This window comes from Phyllobates terribilis, unplaced genomic scaffold, assembly GCF_046119375.1.
Source record: "Phyllobates terribilis strain yellow unplaced genomic scaffold, ASM4611937v1 Scaffold_11__3_contigs__length_659146591, whole genome shotgun sequence".
Lineage (NCBI taxonomy): Eukaryota > Metazoa > Chordata > Amphibia > Anura > Dendrobatidae > Phyllobates > Phyllobates terribilis.
In genome coordinates, this window is record NW_027362771.1 from 1,011,689 (window position 1) to 1,034,666 (window position 22,978).

Sequence of the window (22,978 nt, forward strand, 5' to 3'; positions counted from 1 at the left end):
TTCAACCTCTTAGCTTTCTCATGGCTAGGAGGAAATGGTCTTTTACTTGTCCACATCTGAGGGACCGAGGGCTGGCTATTGTGCTTAGACGGGGTTGATAAGGGTGTCCCCGGCAAACTGCCGGTCTGTGAGGAAGATGCAGGCGGACATGTTAGGTTGCCTTGATCCAAAGGTGGTGCTATCGATGTCGGACAGCGCTCAAGACCAGCTGGTGTTACCACCTCCAAAGAAAATGATGACCTGCCAATCACGCTGGCTGTTGCGGGTAAAGAGGTGGCAGGTCTGCGCCCCAAAACAGGTGTGACTGCTGTCCCCCCAGTCACAGAGGATGAAGAGGCCGCGGATGCACAAGATATGGCAGACGGTGGTTGGCCCGGCCGGCTAGACCGCATTGTAGCACACTGAGCTTCCCACTGCAACTTATGCTTCATGTCCATGTGCCGGTTCATGCATGAAGTACTCAAACTATGTATTTTTTGGCCTCTACTTAGCTTTTGCTGACAAATGTTACAGATAACACGAGTTGGGTCATCTTTATCGATCTGAAAAAATGCCCAGGCTATGCAAGGCTTAGCACCCATGCGACCTGAAGAGCCACCACGACTTGTGGTGAGAGGCAGAGTTGTGTTTGAGGATGCAGTTGTTGACGTGCTTCCAGTACTACGTCTCTGTCCAGGAAGGCGCAACCTGACCTCGTCGTCACTAGCATCTTCCTCCACCTCCTCTGCTGACCTCATCTCTTGGCTGACTGTGGGTTGACAGTAAGTGGGATCTCCGACCTCATCATCATCACCCTGTGCGTTATCACACCCGTCGTCCTCAGAGCCAACCTGTTCCTGCCCTGACAAAAAACTAAAGTTGTCGCTCCAATCAGGTATTTGAGTCTTATCATCGTCTTCCTCATTGTCTCCACCAACAGGAGTTACAGTTTGGGAATGAGGGTCTACATTATGGTCAGAACCTTCTGCGTCTGGTCCTGGATCCGACTCATAAAGATTCTGGGCATCAGTGCAGATCATTTCCTCGTCTGGATTCACAGAAGCGCTGGAGTCGACCTCTGATTCCCAGGCTATAGTATGAGTAAACAGCTCTGCAGACTCAACCATCTGTTCTACCTCATACTCAGACGGGCAGCTGGAGATTTGGGAGCTGTGAGGAAGCAAGTGCGATTTGGGTGACACCTTTGAGGACTGGAGTATTTGTGATGTTGAAGTTGATGTGGAGGAGAGCCCACTTAAAGGAGCACTTGATATCCGTTGAAGCACCTGCTGTTTTTGTGCCTCATCTGGAATTTGTAGCGATTGGCGTGGCCGTAAGAAAGGGATCTTATCACATTGTCCGCTAAAAGAAGTAGACATTTTAGTTTGGCTGGAAGATGGTCTTTCTTCTGCACCTACCCCACGGACACAACCTTTTTTCCCCTTCCCAACACGCCTATTCCCCTTTCCACCAGCAGCAGGCCTTTTTCCACTCATTTTGGTGGTTAACTAATTCACAACTCTGGAGTTGTTTGCACAAAAAAACAATGGATGGTAACCGAGCAGAGCTGAGTGGCCAAACTGTGGTATTAGGCCAAAACTATTGGCTGGGTTAGATGCAGAAAAAAATTATTTTTAATTTGCAACCTGATGGAGGTCAGTATAGATGGACTAATAGACCAAGTCCCACACACCGCTAGAAGCCCAAATATTTTTTCAGAGCTAGATGCAAAAAATTTTTTTATTCAATTTGCAACCTGATGGAGGTCAGTATAGATGGACTAATAGACCAAGTCCCACACACTGCTAGAAGCCCAAATATTTTTTCAGAGCTAGATGCAGAAAAAAATTATTTTTAATTTGCAACCTGATGGAGGTCAGTATAGATGGACTAATAGACCAAGTCCCACACACTGCTAGAAGCCCAAATATTTTTTCAGAGCTAGATGCAGAAAAAAATTATTTTTAATTTGCAACCTGATGGAGGTCAGTATAGATGGACTAATAGACCAAGTCCCACACACCGCTAGAAGCCCAAATATTTTTTCAGAGCTAGATGCAGAAAAAAATTATATTCAATTTGCAACCTGCTGGACGTCAGTATAGAAGGACTAATAGAACAAGTCCCACACACTGCTAGAAGCCCAAATATTTTTTCAGAGCTAAATGAAGAAAAAAATTATTTTTAATTTGCAACCTGATGGAGGTCAGTATAGATGGACTAATAGACCAAGTCCCACACACTGCTAGAAGCCCAAATATTTTTTCAGAGCTAGATGCAGAAAAAAATTATTTTTAATTTGCAACCTGATGGAGGTCAGTATAGATGGACTAATAGACCAAGTCCCACACACCGCTAGAAGCCCAAATATTTTTTCAGAGCTAGATGCAGAAATTTTTTTTATTCAATTTGCAACCTGATGGAGGTCAGTATAGATGGACTAATAGACCAAGTCCCACACACTGCTAGAAGCCCAAATATTTTTTCAGAGCTAGATGCAGAAAAAAATTATTTTTAATTTGCAACCTGATGGAGGTCAGTATAGATGGACTAATAGACCAAGTCCCACACACTGCTAGAAGCCCAAATATTTTTTTCAGAGCTAGATGCAGAAAAAAATTAATTTAATTTGCAACCTGATGGAGGTCAGTATAGATGGACTAATAGAACAAGTCCCACACGCTGCTAGAAGCCCAAATATTTTTTCAGAGATAAATGAAGAAAAAAATTATTTTTAATTTGCAACCTGATGGAGGTCAGTATAGATGGACTAATAGACCAAGTCCCACACACTGCTAGAAGCCCAACTATTTTTTCAGAGCTAGATGCAGAAAAAAATTATTTTTAATTTGCAACCTGATGGAGGTCAGTATAGATGGACTAATAGACCAAGTCCCACACACCGCTAGAAGCCCAAATATTTTTTCAGAGCTAGATGCAGAAAAAAATTATATTCAATTTGCAACCTGCTGGACGTCAGTATAGAAGGACTAATAGAACAAGTCCCACACACTGCTAGAAGCCCAAATATTTTTTCAGAGCTAAATGAAGAAAAAAATTATTTTTAATTTGCAACCTGATGGAGGTCAGTATAGATGGACTAATAGACCAAGTCCCACACACTGCTAGAAGCCCAAATATTTTTTCAGAGCTAGATGCAGAAAAAAATTATTTTTAATTTGCAACCTGATGGAGGTCAGTATAGATGGACTAATAGACCAAGTCCCACACACCGCTAGAAGCCCAAATATTTTTTCAGAGCTAGATGCAGAAATTTTTTTTATTCAATTTGCAACCTGATGGAGGTCAGTATAGATGGACTAATAGACCAAGTCCCACACACTGCTAGAAGCCCAAATATTTTTTCAGAGCTAGATGCAGAAAAAAATTATTTTTAATTTGCAACCTGATGGAGGTCAGTATAGATGGACTAATAGACCAAGTCCCACACACCGCTAGAAGCCCAAATATTTTTTCAGAGCTAGATGCAGAAAAAAATTATATTCAGTTTGCAACCTGATGGAGGTCAGTATAGATGGACTAATAGAATGATGCTATGCCCAAAAGATTTTACTTCACTAGGTGCAGTAAAAAAATTGGTATTCTATACACAGGTGGTATATCTTGCAACACAGATAGGCTACTCCACTGACTAACACACTCTGCAATAGGCCAAAAAGGATTAGCTTTGCTAGATTCAGCCAAATGCTGTGAAAAAAACTTGCACAGCACTGGCACAGACCTACCTGGCAAAAACTGATAGGAACTGATGTAACCTAGTCCTGAAAAGGACTCCAATTACAATTAGTCTTTACTCCCACAATCTATCTATTTAAGAGCACAGACCTGAATGATAAAAGTCGTAGGAAATGCTGTAACCTAGTCCTTAAAAGGACTGCAATCACAACTATTCCCTACTCCCAAGCTATCTGTATATTTGTGCGAAAATTGGCTTGAAATTAACAAGGTATAGCGCACACAGCAACAGCGGTGCCGTCTAACACGCAGCTGCAGCAGTGAGAAAATTGTGGCGATGGGGAAAATGGCTTGGTCTTATAGGGCAAGGACATGTGACATACACTGCCAATCACACATGCCCTTGCTTGTGTGAAAAAAAGCACTTCGCTCCGTGTGTGCGCTGCTGATAGGCTGACAGATTGCACCTCCCCACTGCAAATGCGGGAAAGAGAAAAAAAAATGGAGATCTTCATTGTTCCTGCAGAGATCCATCCCCTGCCCCTCCCCCCGCCCCGCTGTACACTCAAACTGCGTATTAACATTAATTTTCATCATTACTGAGAAAAAATCCAGTTATGATTTTGGTGCACGAACAGTTATCGAACATAACCTCGAACAGCCGAATTTTTCTCAAATTGTTCGTGTTCGCCGACCGGCTCGAACACCGCCCAAAACAGCTCGAATTTGAGATTGGCGAACAGTTCGAGTAGAACAACGCTCATCTCTAATTAGGACTTCGTCCAAAATGCCAGGATCTTCTAGGTACTGTTTCAGCTGCAACTTGATTTCTTTGCTGATTAATCCTGTTCTCAATGTTCTGAAGAACTTCTTCTGGACTAGTCCACCATCAAACTTCTCTTCCGCTTCTATATCTTTGGATGCAAACAACAGTCTATCATTCAGTTAAATTGCTCTGAACAAGAAATTTTCGGGTGATTCCTTATTTTTCTGTGAGAGGTTAATGAGTTGGTGGAACAATTCTGAAGTACTCTCTTCTTTATAGTGCCATCTTCATCTGTTGCAAGGTCAATTGACTTTTAATTTCTAGCATACTACGGAGGTTTAGTCCTGGGCTGCTCGCTTTCACCACCACCTCAACAATCTCATCTGGCTGGTAGCCTTTCTGTAAGCCTTCATCGATCTGGTGCAACAAGTTCCTATAAGACAGTCTCTCTTTCTGTTCACACTCTCCAGTCTGTCCCAGCATCTTGAATTCTTTCCTTATGGTGATTTGTGGTGTTAGAGAGGACTGTCTCCCTTATTTATATAACCCGAGCAGGTTAAAGGTCCCGTTCAGAGGTTTTGGTCGATTCCTGCAGGGCTGTTGTTAGGACTTTGAATTGTTCTTTCAATTCCTGTAATTCTGTCTGTGGACGGAGCTTCCCACATTTGGTAATTGGTGCCGCCCCTCCATCCTCCAACTTCAACCTGGTTAGAAACTGTGTTAGTTCCTGGAGGAATGTCCCCATGACGTCTTCAGCTTCTTTCTCCCCCAGCTCATCTATTTTTGCATTAATGGCAGCTAACAGTTGCCTGCGATTGTGTGCTTTGGAAATCTGTACTACTGAGATCTTTATATGTTCTGCTACTGTTCTCAATTCTTCACAGGTTAACTGAAGAAGCAGTTCACTAATTCTGTCCATTTGTATTTCCACCTCCATTGCTGCTAGTGAGTTTTTCTTTAGGGTTGGTCCCCTTTAACTGGTGTAGCAGAGTTGAGTTGAGGTGCTGTGCTGCTGTGTTTTTCCAGACACTTTTCCTCTTCTCCCTCTACACGCTAATTCCCACTCAGGATTCCCCGTACGGGCCGCCAATGTTACATGCACGCCGCTAGGTTCAGATAGGGGCGAGACAATTCACATGAATTCTTTTGAATCCTGGGAAAACTGTTACTCAGGGCGACCATAGACCATGTGCTGCAGCTTCTCTCAGGCCCATAGGGGTATTGACCCTCAGGCACAGACACGTAGGTTGTTTCACTTGCTGACCAGACACACTTGACAAGAATCCTCATAAACGGTAGAACAGTAGCATTTAATAAGAAGCCGTACAGTCATTGAAAGTTAAGACTTATGAGCAACAGACTCCAGTGACAAACAATACAGTTTCTTTAGCAGCACAGCAGTTCACAGTCTTCCTAGTAGTACTGGACAGCACAGTACTAATGCAAAGGCACATTAATGAACACAGCATTCTTTACAGAACAGTGATATGGAGGAAGGGGGGAGGGTTTACTGAGAGATGATCCCTGTGACATCATTTCTTCCAGTCCTTATCTTTCTGTGTGACAATACTCTGCACTGTTAGTTCAGGAACTCTACCTGACCTGTGCTTAGCATCACTCCTGACTTGAATCCTTTTCACTTGCAGGGGTGCTTCTGTGAGATACAGAACACACACACCACCTTTCTTTTCTGCTCCAGCCAGACTTCCCCACAATCCCCCTGGGGCTCTGTTAAAACACTCCCCTTCTCTTGTGACTGTGTTAACCTCTCTAGTTGCTGGATTCTTCTGGAGCATAACACTTCCTGTCTCATGTGCTTGTGTTACTTCTAATAGTTGCTGAATGCTTTTAAATCAACAGCACTACTTCTGCATGTCACACTTTACAACAGCACAACTTCTGCATGTCACAAAACCCTATGCTGTGCCCCTATATACACCCTATACTTTGCCCCTAAATAGATAATTGCCCCTCACTGTGCTCCCTATGCAAAAAATGACCCACATGGTCTCACTTATGGTACGCAGACTCCACACTATTCTCTCCTATAAAATTTTCCCACCACACTGATTACCATAGCTATATATGACAGTCACAGTGTAACATCCCTGGTGGCATGCTGGCATGGCTTACCATCTCCCACCATGCAAGACCGCCAACTTACCTATCAGTCCAGGCTGCACACTTTGCTCCATTACTTGCTGTGTGCATGTCTCTTGTCTGATTGCTTAGGGCTGCGGTGCTGTTGCTACCGGTTAAAGTTACAGTGAGCGCAGCCCTATTGTGTCCCCAGCCTATTGCTGTGAGTCACTGGATACGTAAACCCCCTCCACCCAGTAGGAGGTGCCTGAGCAACACTTTGTTTCAGTGTGTTCTGTGCAACTGAGTTGCCAGGTCCTGTCTTGTATCTTGTCCGTTCCCGCCACCCTGGGGGCTGAGTACCCAGGCCCGTTACCTGCATCTGTGACTTCTAGTCTGTTTCCGCCACCCTGGGGGCTGAGTACCCAGGCTCATTCCTGTATCTTGGTCCAGGTTCAGTTCCTGTCTGAACAGTGTCCTAGCCCGTTACCTGTCTCTATGTCCGATCCTTTCCTTTTCCTGCAGTGTCTAAACCTGCACCTAACTCCTTCTCGTTGTCTCTGTACTTCTGTTTGTGAGTTTTGTGTCCACTCGTTACTTCATTGCAAGTACCTTGTGTGTATCTGGCTCTGCTTGTCCCATTTCCCTGCCTCCGTTTCTACCTTCTGTGTTCTAGCTATCTTCCTGTGTTTTCCAGTCTGTTCCATGTGAACAGAGCCCTGTCCTGTCTGCCTGCACCTTCTGCTCTGCGGTTACTCTCTGCTCTGTTCTGCCTTGCTTGTCCTCCGCACCTGCAGTTTCGCTTTGCTCTGCTGGCCCTCCGCACCTGCGGTTTCGCTCTGCTCTGCTTGCCCACCGCACCTGCGGTTTCGCTCTGCTCTGCTTGCCCTCCGCACATGTGGTTTTGCTATGCTCTGCTTGCCCTCCGCACCTGCGGTTTCGCTCTGCTCAGCTTGCCCTCCGCACCTGCGGTTTCTCTCTGCTCAGCTTGCCCTCCGCACCTGCAGTTTCGGTTTGCTCTGCTGGCCCTCCGCACCTGTGGTTTCGCTCTGCTCTGCTTGCCCTCCGCACCTGTGGTTTCGCTCTGCTCTGCTTGCCCTCTGCACCTGTGGTTTCTGCTCTGCTTGCCCTCCGCACCTGCGGTTTCGCTCTGCTCTGCTTGCCCTCCGTACCTGCGGTTTTGCTCTGCTCTGCTTGCCCTCCACACCTGCGGTTTCGCTCTGCTCTGCTTGCTCTCTGCAGCTGCGGTTTCGCTCTGCTTTGCTCGTCCTCCACACCTGCTGTTTCGCTCTGCTCTGCTTGTCCTCCGCGCTTGCGGTATCGCTCTGCTCTGCTTGTCCTCCACACCTGCTGTCTCACTCTGCTTGTCCTCCGCACCTGCGGTTTTCACTCTGCTCCGCTTGTCCTCTGTGCCTGCGGTTCTACTCTGCTTGCCCACTGCACCTGCGGCTCTGTTCCTTTATCCCAATCTGTACTGATCTCTATCCAGCCTGCGTTCCCACCTGCCAGTATCTGCCTGTCTGCATACCAGCCGTGCCTGCCAGTACCCGCCCTATCTGCATACCAGCCGTGCCTGCCAGTACCCGCCTATCTGCATACCAGCCATGCCTGCCAGTACCCGCCTGTCTGCATGCCAGCCATGCCTACCAGTACCCGCCTGTCTGCATACCAGCCATGCCTGCCAGTACATGCCTGTCTGCATACCAGCCGTGCCTGCCAGTACCCACCTGTCTGCATACCAGCCGTGCCTGCCAGTACCCACCTGTCTGCATACCAGCTGTGCCTGCCAGTACCCGCCTGTCTGCATACCAGCCGTGCCTGCCCATTCCTGCATTCCCCGGTGTGGGTCAACAGCTGTGACTGGGGTCTTACCTGGAGTAGCAACTGGGCCACCTCCCATGTCCCTCCTTGGACCACGGAGTCGATTAAGCCACCATGTGGTCAGATCTGGCGAGGCCCCTAGTCACGCTCCTCCAGGCACTCCTCGGTTCGTGGCCCAGTTGGACCACTAGCCACGCTCATGTCAGTCAGTCTTGGCGTGAGCGTAACACAAAGCACCACCTCAAATGATAACCACCACATCGTCCTCTCCATTCTTCACACAGAGCTCCCCACCCATGTTTTCCATATATCTCCCCCCTCCCCTGGTTTTCCATACAGCTTCTCCCCCTTCTCCCCAGGTTCTCCATACAGGTTGCCCCTCCCCAAGTTCTCCATATAGCTTCTCCCCCCCTCCCCAGGTTCTCCATATAGCTTCTCCCCCCCTTCCAGGTTCTCCATATAGCTTCTCCTCCCAGTTTCTCCATATAGCTTCTCCCCCCTCCCCAGGTTCTTCATGCAGCTTCCCCCCCTCTCCAGTTTCTCCATATAGCATCTCCCCCCTCCCCAGTTTTTCCATATAGCTTCTTCCCTCTCCCCATGTTCTCCATGCAGCTTCTCCCCCCCCTCACCAGGTTCTTCATGCAGCATCTCCCCCCTCCCCAGGTTCATCATCAAGGTTCTCCATATAGCATCTCTCCCCCTCCCCAGGTTCTCCATATAGATTCTCCCCTCCTTCCCAGGTTCTTCATCCAGCTTCCCCCCAGGTTCTCAATACAGCTTCTCCCCTCCTTCCCAGGTACTTCATCCAGATTCTTCATATAGCTTCTTCCTCCCTCCCTGGGTTCTCCATATAGCTTCCTCCTCCGGCTGCATCTTCGGCTCTGTGAGCGCTTACCTGCTCCAGGGTCCAGCTTGTCCTCCTGCATGGCGCTCTGCCTGCATTGATGTCGGTAGCGGAATGAGGTCTCCTCATCGTGCTGCCATGATGTCAGCAGCATGTGCACGCAGCAGCACGTGGGGTCAGGGAGCCGAATGGATCTCCACTGACCCCGGAAGAACCAGTGTACACGGACTTTCTTTTGTATTAGTGTCTCAAAGACGCTAATATAAATGAATACAGGGACACCTCTCTCCCACCCATCCAGCTGCAAAGACTCCGGTTTTCTTACGGAGTCTGGGAAGGGAAAAGTATATCTGAAAAAAATATATATATTTTTTGTAAATCCTGAGCCTGGCGGCACCCACCGCAACCCGCTGTCCTAGCACCAGACACCCGGTGCTTATTGGCAAATATGAGTCTGATAATACCCAATATACAACCTGCAGAAGACGTGGGTAAGTGCCCCCAACACGTGTTTGGCTTCCTCAGGAGGTGTTTTTGTAACATCCACTGCTGCTTGCTTGTTTCTGGAAAACACCCATGGAATTAAAACCGGCACTACTGTAAATTCTTGGAGGGGTGTAATCTCCAAAATTGGGGTCACTTGAGCTCTTCTAGAACTTAGGGGCTCTGTATATGGAGTCCACAAACTATTCTATGAAAAAGCTCCTCCCGAGTCTGTGTGGCTAAGTGGCACTGTACAGCCACATTACAGCCACATATGGGGTATTTCCACGTTTAGCAGAAATTGCGTATCAAATTTTGGTGCCATTATTTTCCCCATTTGAAAATGTAAAATCTGGGGCTGAAACAAATTGTTTGTGGAAAAAATGTAATTATTTTTTTCTTCATCACCCAATGGTATAAAATTCTGTGAGGCAGCCGTGGTGTCAGTATAATCACTGCACTCCTTAATGAGTTCATTGAGAGATGTAGTTTGTAAAATGGGGTCACTTACAGGGGAGTACTGCCGTTCTGGCACCTCAGGGGCTCTGTCAATGTGACATGTCATCCGCAAACCATAACTGCAAAATCTGCACTATTGGTGCTCCTTCCCTTCTGAGCTTTGCACTGTTCCTGAAAAGTACCGTATTTTTTGGACCATAAGACACACTTTTTTCCCCCAAATTTGGGAGGAAAATGGGGGGGTGCGTCTTATGGTCTGAACGTTACTTTACCGGATAGTTGCAGCTGTGGTGGAGTGGGATCGCAGGGCCCTCCATACCCTCCCTCTTCCAGGAATGCAGCGGCGGCAGCAGAAGAAGAGGTGAGATGCCGTCGGCGTGCGCGACTTTCCGGTGGCCGTGATCTAAAGGAAAATGGTCGTCTGAGCCAGCGCATGCCCAGACTGGGAGCTCGGGCGTCCATTTTCCTGTAGATCACAGCTTCAGGAAGATTTGGGGTGCATCTTATAGTCCAAAAAATATGGTATTCAGCAGTTGCGGTGTCTCCTATATGATATACCGTATTTTTCAGACTATAAGACGCACTGGACCATAAGACGCACCTAGGTTTTAGAGGAGGAAAATAAAAAAAAATTTAACCAAAAAATGTGGTCATGATGCACTTTTAAGGGGGAGGGGGTCTTCTGCTGACACTGGTATAGGGGTAATGTCCCCCCAATTCTGACAATATCCCCCATCCTGGTATATATGCCCACCCCCTTCCTTTTATACGTGGTCTCCATACCCATCCTGGTATGCCTGGCATCCCTCCATCCTGGTATGCATGGCACCCTTCATCCTTATCCTGGTATGCATGGCACCCCTCATCCTTATCCTGGTATGCATGGCACCCCTCATCCCTATCCTGGTATGCATGGCACCCCTCATCCCTGTCCTGGTATGCATGGCACCCCTCATCCCTGTCCTGGTATGCAAGGCACCCCTCATCCCTATCCTGGTATGCATGACACCCCTCATCCCTATCCTGGTATGCATGGCACCCCTAATCCCTATCCTAGTATGCATGGCACCCCTAATCCCTATCATGGTATGCATGGCACAGCAATCCCCATCCTGGTATGCATGGCACCCCTCATCCCTATCCTGATATGCATGGTACCCCTCATCCCTATCCTGGTATGCATGTCACCCCTCATCCCTATCCTGATATGCATAGTACCCATCATCCCTGTCCTGGTATGCATGGCACTCCTCATACCTGTCCTGGTATGCATGGCACCCCTCATCCCTGTCCTGGTATGCATGGCACCCCTCATCCCTGTCCTGGTATGCATACCACCCCTCATCCCTGTCCTGGTATGCATGGCACCCCTAATCCCTATCCTGGTATGTATGGCACCCCTCATCCCTGTCCTGGTATGCATGGCACCCCTCATCCCTGTCCTGGTATGCATGGCACCCCTCATCCCTGTCCTGATATGCACGGCACCCCTCATCCCTGTTCTGGTATGCATGGCACCCCTCATCCCTGTCCTGATATGCATGGCACCCCTCATCCCTGTCCTGGTATGCATGGCACCCCTCAGCCCTATCCTGGTATGCATGGCAACCCTAATCCCTATCCTGGTATGCATGGCACCCCTCACCCCTGTCCTTTTATGCATGGCACCCCTAATCCCTATCCTGGTATGCATGGTACCACTAATCACTATCCTAGTATGCATGGTCCCCCTACTCCCCATCATGCTGCACATTTAAAAAACGTCACTGCCATGTGCGGCTCACAAGGAGAGATCAGCTGCCGGAAGTCACTGCTCCCCACGCCGGTTCTGTATGCTCGGGGAGCAGTGACTTCACTCTCCTGCGTAGCCGACACACAGCGGAGCCGCGCTGCGGCTCCTGCTGCTTCCGGGCTATAGCGTGTGCCCGCTTATTAAAGGGCATGAATATTCACCCCCTCCCCATGCCCATGGGCGTGGAGAGAGGTTGAATAGTTAAATATTCATGCCCTTTAACAGCGGGCACAGGAGATAGCCGGGAGCAGCAGGAGCCGCAGCGCGGCTACACTGTGTAGCGCTATTAGGGAGCATGAATATTCAGTGCTCCCCACGCCCCAGTGAACATTCATTTTCTTTTTCAGCGGGGACAGTGTAGGCTGCAGCAGGCGGCTGCTGCCTCCTGTGCCCCGCTCCTCCACCGATACCGCTCCCCCCACACCACACATAAATATACCCCCCCCATTTTACTCCAAAATTTTGGAGGAAAAAAGTGCGTCCTATAGTCCGAAAAATACGGTATTTGTGAGTTTCCTATGTGATATATGCATCATAATGTAGTATGTAGTGTAATATCAGTCTTAATATAGTATGTAAGGTAGAGTTGTGTATATATAGTATATAGTGTAGAGATGTTTATATAGTATGATGTATATAGTATGGAATCCACACTATATACACTGCTATATCTCTACACGGTATAGTATAAACACCACTCCACTCTATATTCCTTAACACAGTATATAGTGTGGAGCTGTGCATGTCGTGTATACTTCTCTAGTCCTGTATACATGGTGTAAATCTCAGTATCCGCATTAATTTTGAGTGTGTATGTATGTGTGTGTGTGTGTGTGTATGTGTGTGTGTGTGTGTGTACACTATTGGCCAAAATTGAGGCAACACCCTCAAGATTTATTAATTTTTAGCATTTTGCCGATACAAATCAAAATTTCATAAATGTTTTTGATTTCACAGTAAAATTTTTAAGTAGAAATAACAAAATCTCATATAGAAACACAATATTAGCAGGAAATTTGTTCATTTGTCAACAAATTGGACATTATTGTCACTCAGATGACTGTGGGAGAAAAGCCATTTATTTGTCCTATTTTCATATCTAACACTAAAATGTTAATACTTAGTTGGATAGCCCTTGGCCTTGATAACTGCCTGGCATCTACTTGGCATGCTATCTACCAGTTTGTGTAAATCAGATGGTGTGATGATTAGAGATGAGCGTTGTTCTACTCGAACTGTTCGCCAATCTCAAATTCGAGCTGTTTTGGGCGGTGTTCGAGCCGTTCGGCGAACACGAACAATTTGAGAAAAATTCGGCTGTTCGAGGTTATGTTCGATAACTGTTCTTGCACCAAAATCATAACTGGATTTTTTCTCAGTAATGATGAAAATTAATGTTAATACGCAGTTTGAGTGTACAGAGGGGTGGGGGGAGGGGCAGGGGATGGATCTCTGCAGGAACAATGAAGATCTCCATTTTTTTTTCTCTTTCCCGCATTTGCAGTGGGGAGGTGCAATCTGTCAGCCTATCAGCAGCGCACACACGGAGCGAAGTGCTTTTTTTCACACAAGCAAGGACATGTGTCATTGGCAGTGTATGTCACATGTCCTTGCCCTATAAGACCAAGCCATTTTCCCCGTCGCCACCATTTTCTCACTGCTGCAGCTGCGTGTTAGACGGCACCGCTGTTGCTGTGTGCGCTATACCTTGTTAATTTCAAGCCAATTTTCGCACAAATATACAGATAGCTTGGGAGTAGGGAATAGTTGTGATTGCAGTCCTTTTAAGGACTAGGTTACAGCATTTCCTACGACTTTTATCAGGCAGGTCTGTGCTCTTAAATAGATATTTGGGCATCTAGCTGTGTGTGGGACTTGTTCTATTAGTCCATCTATACTGACCTCCATAAGGTTGCAAATTCAAAATAATTTTTTGTCTGCATCTACCTCTGAAAAAATATTTGGCCTTCTAGCTGTGTGTGGGACTTGTTCTATTAGTCCATCTATACTGACCTCCATAAGGTTGCAAACTGAATATAATTTTTTTCTGCATCTACCTCTGAAAAAATATTTGGGCTTCTAGCTGTGTGTGGGACTTGTTCTATTAGTCCATCTATACTGACCTCCATAAGGTTGCAAATTCAAAATAATTTTTTGTCTGCATCTAACTCTGAAAAAATATTTGGCCTTCTAGCTGTGTGTGGGACTTGTTCTATTAGTCCATCTATACTGACCTCCATAAGGTTGCAAACTGAATATAATTTTTTTCTGCATCTACCTCTGAAAAAATATTTGGGCTTCTAGCTGTGTGTGGGACTTGTTCTATTAGTCCATCTATACTGACCTCCATAAGGTTGCAAACTGAATATAATTTTTTTCTGCATCTACCTCTGAAAAAATATTTGGGCTTCTAGCTGTGTGTGGGACTTGTTCTATTAGTCCATCTATACTGACCTCCATAAGGTTGCAAATTCAAAATAATTTTTTGTCTGCATCTACCTCTGAAAAAATATTTGGCCTTCTAGCTGTGTGTGGGACTTGTTCTATTAGTCATCTATACTGACCTCCATCAGGTTGCAAATTCAAAATAATTTTTTGTCTGCATCTACCTCTGAAAAAATATTTGGCCTTCTAGCTGTGTGTGGGACTTGTTCTATTAGTCCATCTATACTGACCTCCATAAGGTTGCAAACTGAATATAATTTTTTTCTGCATCTACCTCTGAAAAAATATTTGGCCTTCTAGCTGTGTGTGGGACTTATTCTATTAGTCCATCTATACTGACCTCCATAAGGTTGCAAACTGAATATAATTTTTTTCTGCATCTACCTCTGAAAAAATATTTGGCCTTCTAGCAGTGTGTGGGTCTCATTGTATTAGGCCATCTATACCAAGCTCCACCAGCTTTTCAATTAATAATAATTTTTCGCTGCATCTAGCCCTGAAAATAATTTTTCTTCCCAATAGTGGTAGCAATAGAAATATGGGGCGCGCTCCTAGCTTGCAAAAATATACGCTTCATAACAAAAAACACCAGCTTAGCGCACTGCATTAATAAGATGGCATCATCGTCTCTCCCAGTGCTAGGCCTACTACCCAGGCTAGCATTCCTGTGCCTAAAACACAATGTATGGGTCCGCGCTAGCCACTATGCTGAGGGGTCTAAAGCTGCTGCTAACGCTTTATAACAATTCAATTGGCAGATTTTCACAGAGCTCTTCCACAATGCCCACCCATCGGGACAACAGTTGCCCACCTTCCCTATGGGATCTAGTGGCGAATAGTTGATGCCATTAATCAGAGCGTCAGTTGCCCCGTCGACGTGGCAAGCATACGGTAAGGCATGGGAAGAGTGGACACGACTAGTAGCAGGCAGACGGGTTGACCAATGTGAACAAGCCAGATCACAAGTCACCATAGAATTTCTCCACCAGCTAATGATGAGGGGCATATCAGGGGCGTCAGCGCAGCGGTGTCTGACCGGAGTAGCATTTCACTTCCAACTACTGAATTGGGGAGATGTGACAAAGATTCATCATCAGACAATCCATAAAAGGGTGGAAAAGGGGTCAGCCAAGTCAGGAGTGTAGACGTCCCGTCCCGTGTCACTAAAACTGATTTCTCACATCATATCCCTAACACCATTAACATGACACTCACAATTTGAAGCAACACTACTGTCTACTGCATTTGTGATCGCCTTCTTCGGGGCGCTATGCATAAGCGAATTAGTCCCTCAATCCAAAATTAGCACCAGTGGAGGCTTATTACACCAGGACGTAGTCATAGCCAATAATGCAATACGTCTACGCATACACAAATCGAAAATGGTTCCAGCGGGCAGGGGCACTTGGGTACTTCTACAACCCACAAACGGTACACTGAGTCGGGTAACAATAGTAAAACCATATCTAACCATCAGATCACAAAGTAATTTGTTCCTATCACACATTGATGGGACGCCATTAGCAAGATACCAGTTCCAAGCTATATTTAATAAATGCATAACATCGGCAGGGAACCACCCCAAAGATTACGGGACACACTCATTCCGCATAGGCGCGGCCACAGAAGCAGCAAGAGCAGGACTGTCAGAAACGGAAGTTCAGAGGATAGAGAGTAGAGATGAGCGGTGTTCGACTAGAACTGTTCGCCAATCTCAAACTCGAGCTGTTTTGGGCGGTGTTCGAGTTGTTCGACGAACCCGAACGATTTGCAAAAAATTCGGCTGTTCGAGGTTATGTTCGATAACTGTTTGTGCACCAAAAGCGTGTCCTGCATGTCTGGCGCTATTTAGAGCACCAATCATGCAGGGATTGTCTGCCACTCACTGTAATGCCACAGCCATGGTGGTTGTGGCATTACAGTGATTGCCCAAATCGATGGGAACAGTGCTCACAGTGAAACATGAAAAGCCGGCAATTCAGCAGCGGCATACACCTGTACCCGACAATTTAGAACCGAAAGAATAGAATATCACACATAGATTAGATAGATAGAAACATGTCAGCCACATATATACGAAGTACAGTGAAAGTGCTGCTTACTGTACTTGTCATTTAGCATAAAGGATTTATCAAAAAAAATAATAGTGTTTTCATGCACCGTCTCTTTAAAAAAGCCGGCCGGCAATTCAGCAGCGGTACCCGACAATTTAGAATAGAAGGAATAGAGAATCACACATAGATTAGATAGATAGAAACATGTCAGTCACATATATATGAAGTACAGTGACAGTGTTGATTACTGTACTTGTCATTTAGTGTAAAGGATTTATCAAAAAAAATAATAGTGTTTTCATGCACCGTCTCTTTAAAAAAGCCGGCCGGCAATTCAGCATCTGTACCCGACAATTTATAACAGACAGAATAGATCTTCACACATAGATTAGATAGATAGAAACATGTCAGTCATATATATATGAAGTACAGTGACAGTGCTGCTTACTGTACTTGTCATTTAGTGTAAAGGATTTATTAAAAAAAATAATAGTGTTTTCATGCACCGTCTCTTTAAGAAAGCCGGCCGGCAATTCAGCATCTGTACCCGACAATTTATAACAGAAAGAATAGAGAATCACACATAGATTAGATAGATAGAAACATGTCAGTCACATATATATGAAGTACAGTGACAGTGTTGGTTACTGTACTTGTCATTTAGTATTAAAATAAAGGATTTATTATTAAAAAAATTGGCGTGGGGTTCCCCTTAATTTTAGGCTCTAGCGGAGGTTAAGCAGACAGCTGGGGCAGATGTTTGAAGCCTGGGAAGGGGGTAATACCCACGGAGCTTCCCAGGCTACTAATATCAGCCCCCAGCTGAATACATAGCCTTTACTAGCTATTAAAATGGGGGACCCCCCAAAAAAAATGACGTGGGGTCCCCCCTAATTTAATAGCTAGCAAAGGCTAGGCAGACAGCTGGGGGCTGATATTAATAGCCCAGGAAGGGAGCCATGAATATTGGCCCCCTCCCAGGCTAGAAACACCAGCCGTCAGCCGCCCCAGAAATGGCGCATCCATAGGATGCGCCAATTCTGGCACTTAGCCTCGCTCTTCCACGCTGCCCTGGTGCGGTGGCAGGGGGTAATAGGGCTGGGGTTGATGTCAGCTTATATTGCCAGCTGACATCAAGCCCAGGTTAGTAATGGAGAGGCGTCTATAAGACACCCCCATTACTAACCCCATAGTGAAAGTTAAAAAAAACACAAACACCCAGAATAAAGTCCTTTAATTGAAATAAAGACACAATTCTTTATTGTTCTAAATTAAACCATACTTACAATCACGCCCATTCCAGCTGAAGCCAACGATCTCCTGCAATAAAAGAAAAATAATAAAGCAACCTCATCCTTACCTTTCCATGGTTCCCAGGACAGCTTCAGCTCTGCTACATCGAGATGACAGTCTGGACCGCAGCAGAACGCCGCCATCCAGCCTGTCATCCCGCAGACACTGAGAAGAGCAGGCTTGCTTGCGCTCCACATTGTCTCTCTGTGACGGCATAAAGATGAGCCGAGGTCATGTCCAATGAACTCGGCTCACCTCATGCACGTCACTTACAGCGTGGGAGAATTCTCACGCTGAAGCGCTGAGTGCAGGAGAATTTTCCCACGCTGTCAGTGAGGTGCATGAGGTGAGCTGAGTTCATTGGACATGAGCTCACCTCATGTACGTCACTGACAGCGTGGGAGAATTCTCCTGCACTGAGCACTTCAGCGTGAGAATTTTCCCACGCTGTCAGTGACGTGCATGAGGTGAGCCGAGTTCATTGGACATGACCTCGGCTCATCTGGATGCCGTCACAGCGAGACACTGAGGAGCGCAAGCATGCCTGCGCTTCTCAGTGTCTGCGGGATGACAGGCTGGATGGCAGCGTTCTGCTGCGGTCCAGCCTGTCATCTCGATGTAGCAGAGCTGAAGCTGTCCTGGGAACCATGCAAAGGTAAGGATGAGGTTGGTTTATTATTTTTCATTTATTGCAGGAGATCGTTGGCTTCAGCTGGAATGGGCGTGACTGTAAGTATGGTTTAATTTAGAACAATAAAGAATTGTGTGTTTATTTCAATTAAAGGACTTTATTCTGGGTGTTGTGTTTTTTTTAAATACTTTACTAGAAATTCATGGCGGTCATGTCTAATACTGGCGTGACCCCATGAATTTTGGGCTTGGGGCCAGCTGATAATACCAAGCTGGCCCTAACCCCTTTATTACCCAGTGAGCCACCGCACCAGGGCCCTGGATGAGTTGGGTACAGCGCCAGAAGATGGCGCTTCTATGAACGCGCCATTTTCCGGGGTGGCTGCGGACTGCAATTTGCAGCGGGGGGGGGCCCAGAAAGCTTGGGCCTCCCTGCGCTGCAGATTCCAGCCCCCAGCTGCCTAGTTGTACCTGGCTGGACACAAAAATAGGGCGAAGCCCCACGTATTTTTTTTTTAATTATTTCATGAAATTCATGAAATAATTAAGAAAAAAAGGGCTTCCCTATATTGTTGTGTCCGGCCAGGTACAAATAGTCAGCTGGTGGTTGGGGGCAGCCCGTTCCTGCCTGCTGTACCTGGCTGGACACAAATATAGTGCGAAGCCCCACTTCAATTTTTTTTAATTATTTCATGAAATTCATGAAATAATAAAGAAAAAAAGGCCTTCCCTATATTGTTGTGTCCGGCCAGGTACAAATAGGCAGCTGGTGGTTGGGGGCAGCCCGTTCCTGCCTGCTGTACCTGGCTGGACACAAATATAGTGCGAAGCCCCACTTCAATTTTTTTTAATTATTTCAGGAAATTCATGAAGTAATTAAAAAAAAATTGACGTGGGGCTTTGCACTATATTTGTGTCCAGTCAGGTGCAGCAGGCAGGAACGGGCTGCCCCCAACCACCAGCTGCCTATTTGTACCTGGCCGGACACAACAATATAGGGAAGCCCTTTTTTTCTTAATTATTTCATGAAATAATTTAAAGAAAATTGACGTGGGGCTTCGCCCTGTTTTTGTGTCCAGCCAGGTACAACTAGGCAGCTGGGGGCTGGAATCCGCAGCGCAGGGAGGCCCAAGCTTTCTGGGCCACCCCCGCTGCAAATTGCAGTCCGCAGCCACCCCGGAAAATGGCGCGTTCATAGAAGCGCCATCTTCTGGCGCTGTACCCAACTTATCCAGGGCCCTGATGCGGTGGCTCACTGGGTAATAAAGGGGTTAGGGCCAGCTTGGCATTATCAGCTGGCCCTAAGCACAAAATTCATGGGGTCACGCCAATATTAGACATGACCACCATGAATTTCTAGTAAAGTATTTAAAAAAAACACAACACCCAGAAAAAAGTCCTTTAATTGAAATAAACACACAATTCTTTATTGTTCTAAATTAAACCATACTTACCGTCACGCCCATTCCAGCTGAAGCCAATGATCTCCTGCAATAAAAGTAAAATAATAAAGCAACATCATCCTTACCTTTCCATGGTTCCCAGGACAGCTTCAGCTCTGCTACATCGAGATGACAGGCTGGACCGCAGCAGAACGCTGCCATCCAGCCTGTCATCCCGCAGACACTGAGAAGCGCAGGCTTGCTTGCGCTCCACAGTGTCTCTCTGTGAGGGCATCCAGATGAGCCGAGTTAATGTCCAATGAACTCGGCTCACCTCATGCACGTCACTGACAGCGTGGGAAAATTCTCCTGCACTCAGCGCTTCAGCGTGGGAGAATTCTCACACTGAAGCGCTGAGTGCAGGAGAATTCTCCCACGCTGTCAGTGACGTGCAGGAGGTGAGCTGAGTTCATTGGACATGAGCTCACCTTATGCACGTCACTGGCAGCGTGGGAAAATTCTCCTGCACTCAGCGCTTCAGCGTGGGAGAATTCTCACGCTGAAGCGCTGAGTGCAGGAGAATTCTCCCACGCTGTCAGTGACGTGCAGGAGGTGAGCTGAGTTCATTGGACATGAGCTCACCTTATGCACGTCACTGACAGCGTGGGAAAATTCTCCTGCACTCAGCGCTTCAGCGTGGGAGAATTCTCACGCTGAAGCGCTGAGTGCAGGAGAATTTTCCCACGCTGTCAGTGACGTGCATGAGGTGCGCCGAGTTCATTGGACATGGACTCGTCTCATCTTTATGCCGTCACAGCCAGACACTGCAGAGCGCAAGCATGCCTGCGCTTCTCAGTGTCTGCGGGATGACAGGCTGGATGGCAGCGTTCTGCTGCGGTCCAGCCTGTCATCTCGATGTAGCAGAGCTGAAGCTGTCGTGGGAACCATGGAAAGGTAAGGATGATGTTGCTTTATTATTTTTCTTTTATTGCAGGAGATCGTTGGCTTCAGCTGGAATGGGCGTGATGGTAAGTATGGTTTAATTTAGAACAGTAAAGGATTGTGTCTTTATTTCAATTAAAGGACTTTATTCTGGGTGTTTGTGTTTTCTTTTAACTTTGACTATGGGGTTAGTAATGGGGGTGTCTTATAGACGCCTCTCCATTACTAACCTGGGCTTGATGTCAGCTGGCATTATAAGCTGACATCAACCCCAGCCCTATTACCCCCTGCCACTGCTACAGGGCAGCGTGGAAGAGCGAGGCTAAGTGCCAGAATTGGCGCATCCTATGAATGCGCCATTTCTGGGGCGGCTGACGGCTGGTGTTTCTAGCCTGGGAGGGGGCCAATATTCATGGCTCCCTTCCTGGGCTATTAATATCAGCCCCCAGCTGTCTGCCTAGCCTTTGCTAGCTATTAAATTAGGGGGGACCCCACGTCATTTTTTGGGGGGGGTCCCCCATTTTAATAGCTAGTAAAGGCTATGTATTCAGCTGGGGGCTCATATTAGTAGCCTGGGAAGCTCCGTGGGTATTACCCCCTTCCCAGGCTTCAAACATCTGCCCCAGCTGTCTGCTTAACCTCCGCTAGAGACTAAAATTAAGGGGAACCCCACGCCAATTTTTTTTAATAATAAATCCTTTATTTTAATACTAAATGACAAGTACAGTAACCAACACTATCACTGTACTTCATATATATGTGACTGACATGTTTCTATCTATCTAATCTATGTGTGATTCTCTATTCTTTCTGTTCTAAATTGTCGGGTAGAGATGCTGAATTGCCGGCCGGCTTTTTTAAAGAGACAGTGCATGAAAACACTATTATATTTTTTAATAAATCCTTTACACTAAATGACAAGTACAGTAAGCAACACTGTCACTGTACTTCATATATATGTGACTGACATGTTTCTATCTATCTAATCTATGTGTGAGGCTCTATTCCTTCTTGTCTAAATTGTCTGGTACCGGTGTATGCCGCTGCTGAATTGCCGGCCGGCTTTTTTAAAGAAAGCGTCTTCTGAGCAGTTTGTCAGCTTTTGGACACCTTTGAAGGTGTTTTCTATGTGTTTCTATGTGTTTTTGTTTGCCTGCCATTGGTTTTAACGGTGTTCGACGGTGTTCTAAGGTGTTCGACGAACAGTTCGACGAACAGTTCCTCGAACATCCCGGTGTTCGACGAACCGAACCGAACCCGAACACTACGGGGGTGGCTCAACACTAATAGAGAGATGGTGATCCACGTGTTTGGCAAGATACATAAGACCGGACTTGTTATCCTAACGTGGTTTGTTTCTTTTACAGGTGACGCTAAGCCAACAGTGTGGGTGATAGGCCACTCGTATATATATTGGGCAGATTAAAGGGCGAAAGTCCGCCCAGGCGGGAGGAAATTAGAGTTTCATAACACATATTTCAACTGGAGAGGTATTAGAGGCCTGCTATGGCCACAGTTACTAATGGAGGTAATCAAGGTAGGGAGAGAGGCAAGATGTCTGGTCATCTTAGTTATACAGGCCGGGGGAAACAACCTAGGTCATCACAAGAGTGCATAACTAATGGCAATAATGAAACTAGACACTGAGCGCTTCAGAGAATTTTTCACAAAACTAGCTATAGTATGGTCAGAGATTGTGCCGATAGCGGTATGGCAAGGTGCGCGAGACATCACGGCCATCGAACGGACAAGGCGGGTAATAAATATTCGGATGGCAAAATTTAGAAGAGACAGAGGCGGTGTAGTGGTACGACACCGACAACTGGAAGGAGATAAAGCAGGCCTCATACGGCCCGACGGTGTTCACTTAATGGATATTGGACTGGACATATTCCTGTCAGGACTCCAGGACGGAGTGGAACAAGCGTTAAGAGTGATGGGTGGGGGTCAGAGTCCTGCATACGAGTACGCAGGATCCTCCGTGGCCTGGAAATAGAAAGGACATGTTGGAGAGTTACACTTGTTGGCCAAGTTGCCGGAGTGGAGACCCAGGGCATGCTGCAACAAGCTGAATTATTTTAGAAATAAAATGTCTTTCTAATGGAATGAGTATAAAGAGTTAATAAAGCTGTGACCGATCCTCACCCATCCAGTTGTAAGAGTTACATTATTGTATTGTCAAGGAAAGGGGGGCGGTAGGGGGGCTGAGCGTCTGGGTTTGGTTGGGGGTCCCCACAGTCTGCCTAGGCTAGATGCATTTAAAAATTCTTATTAGATACACAGGCGGTGCAGCTTGCTTCGCAGCTGGGCTAC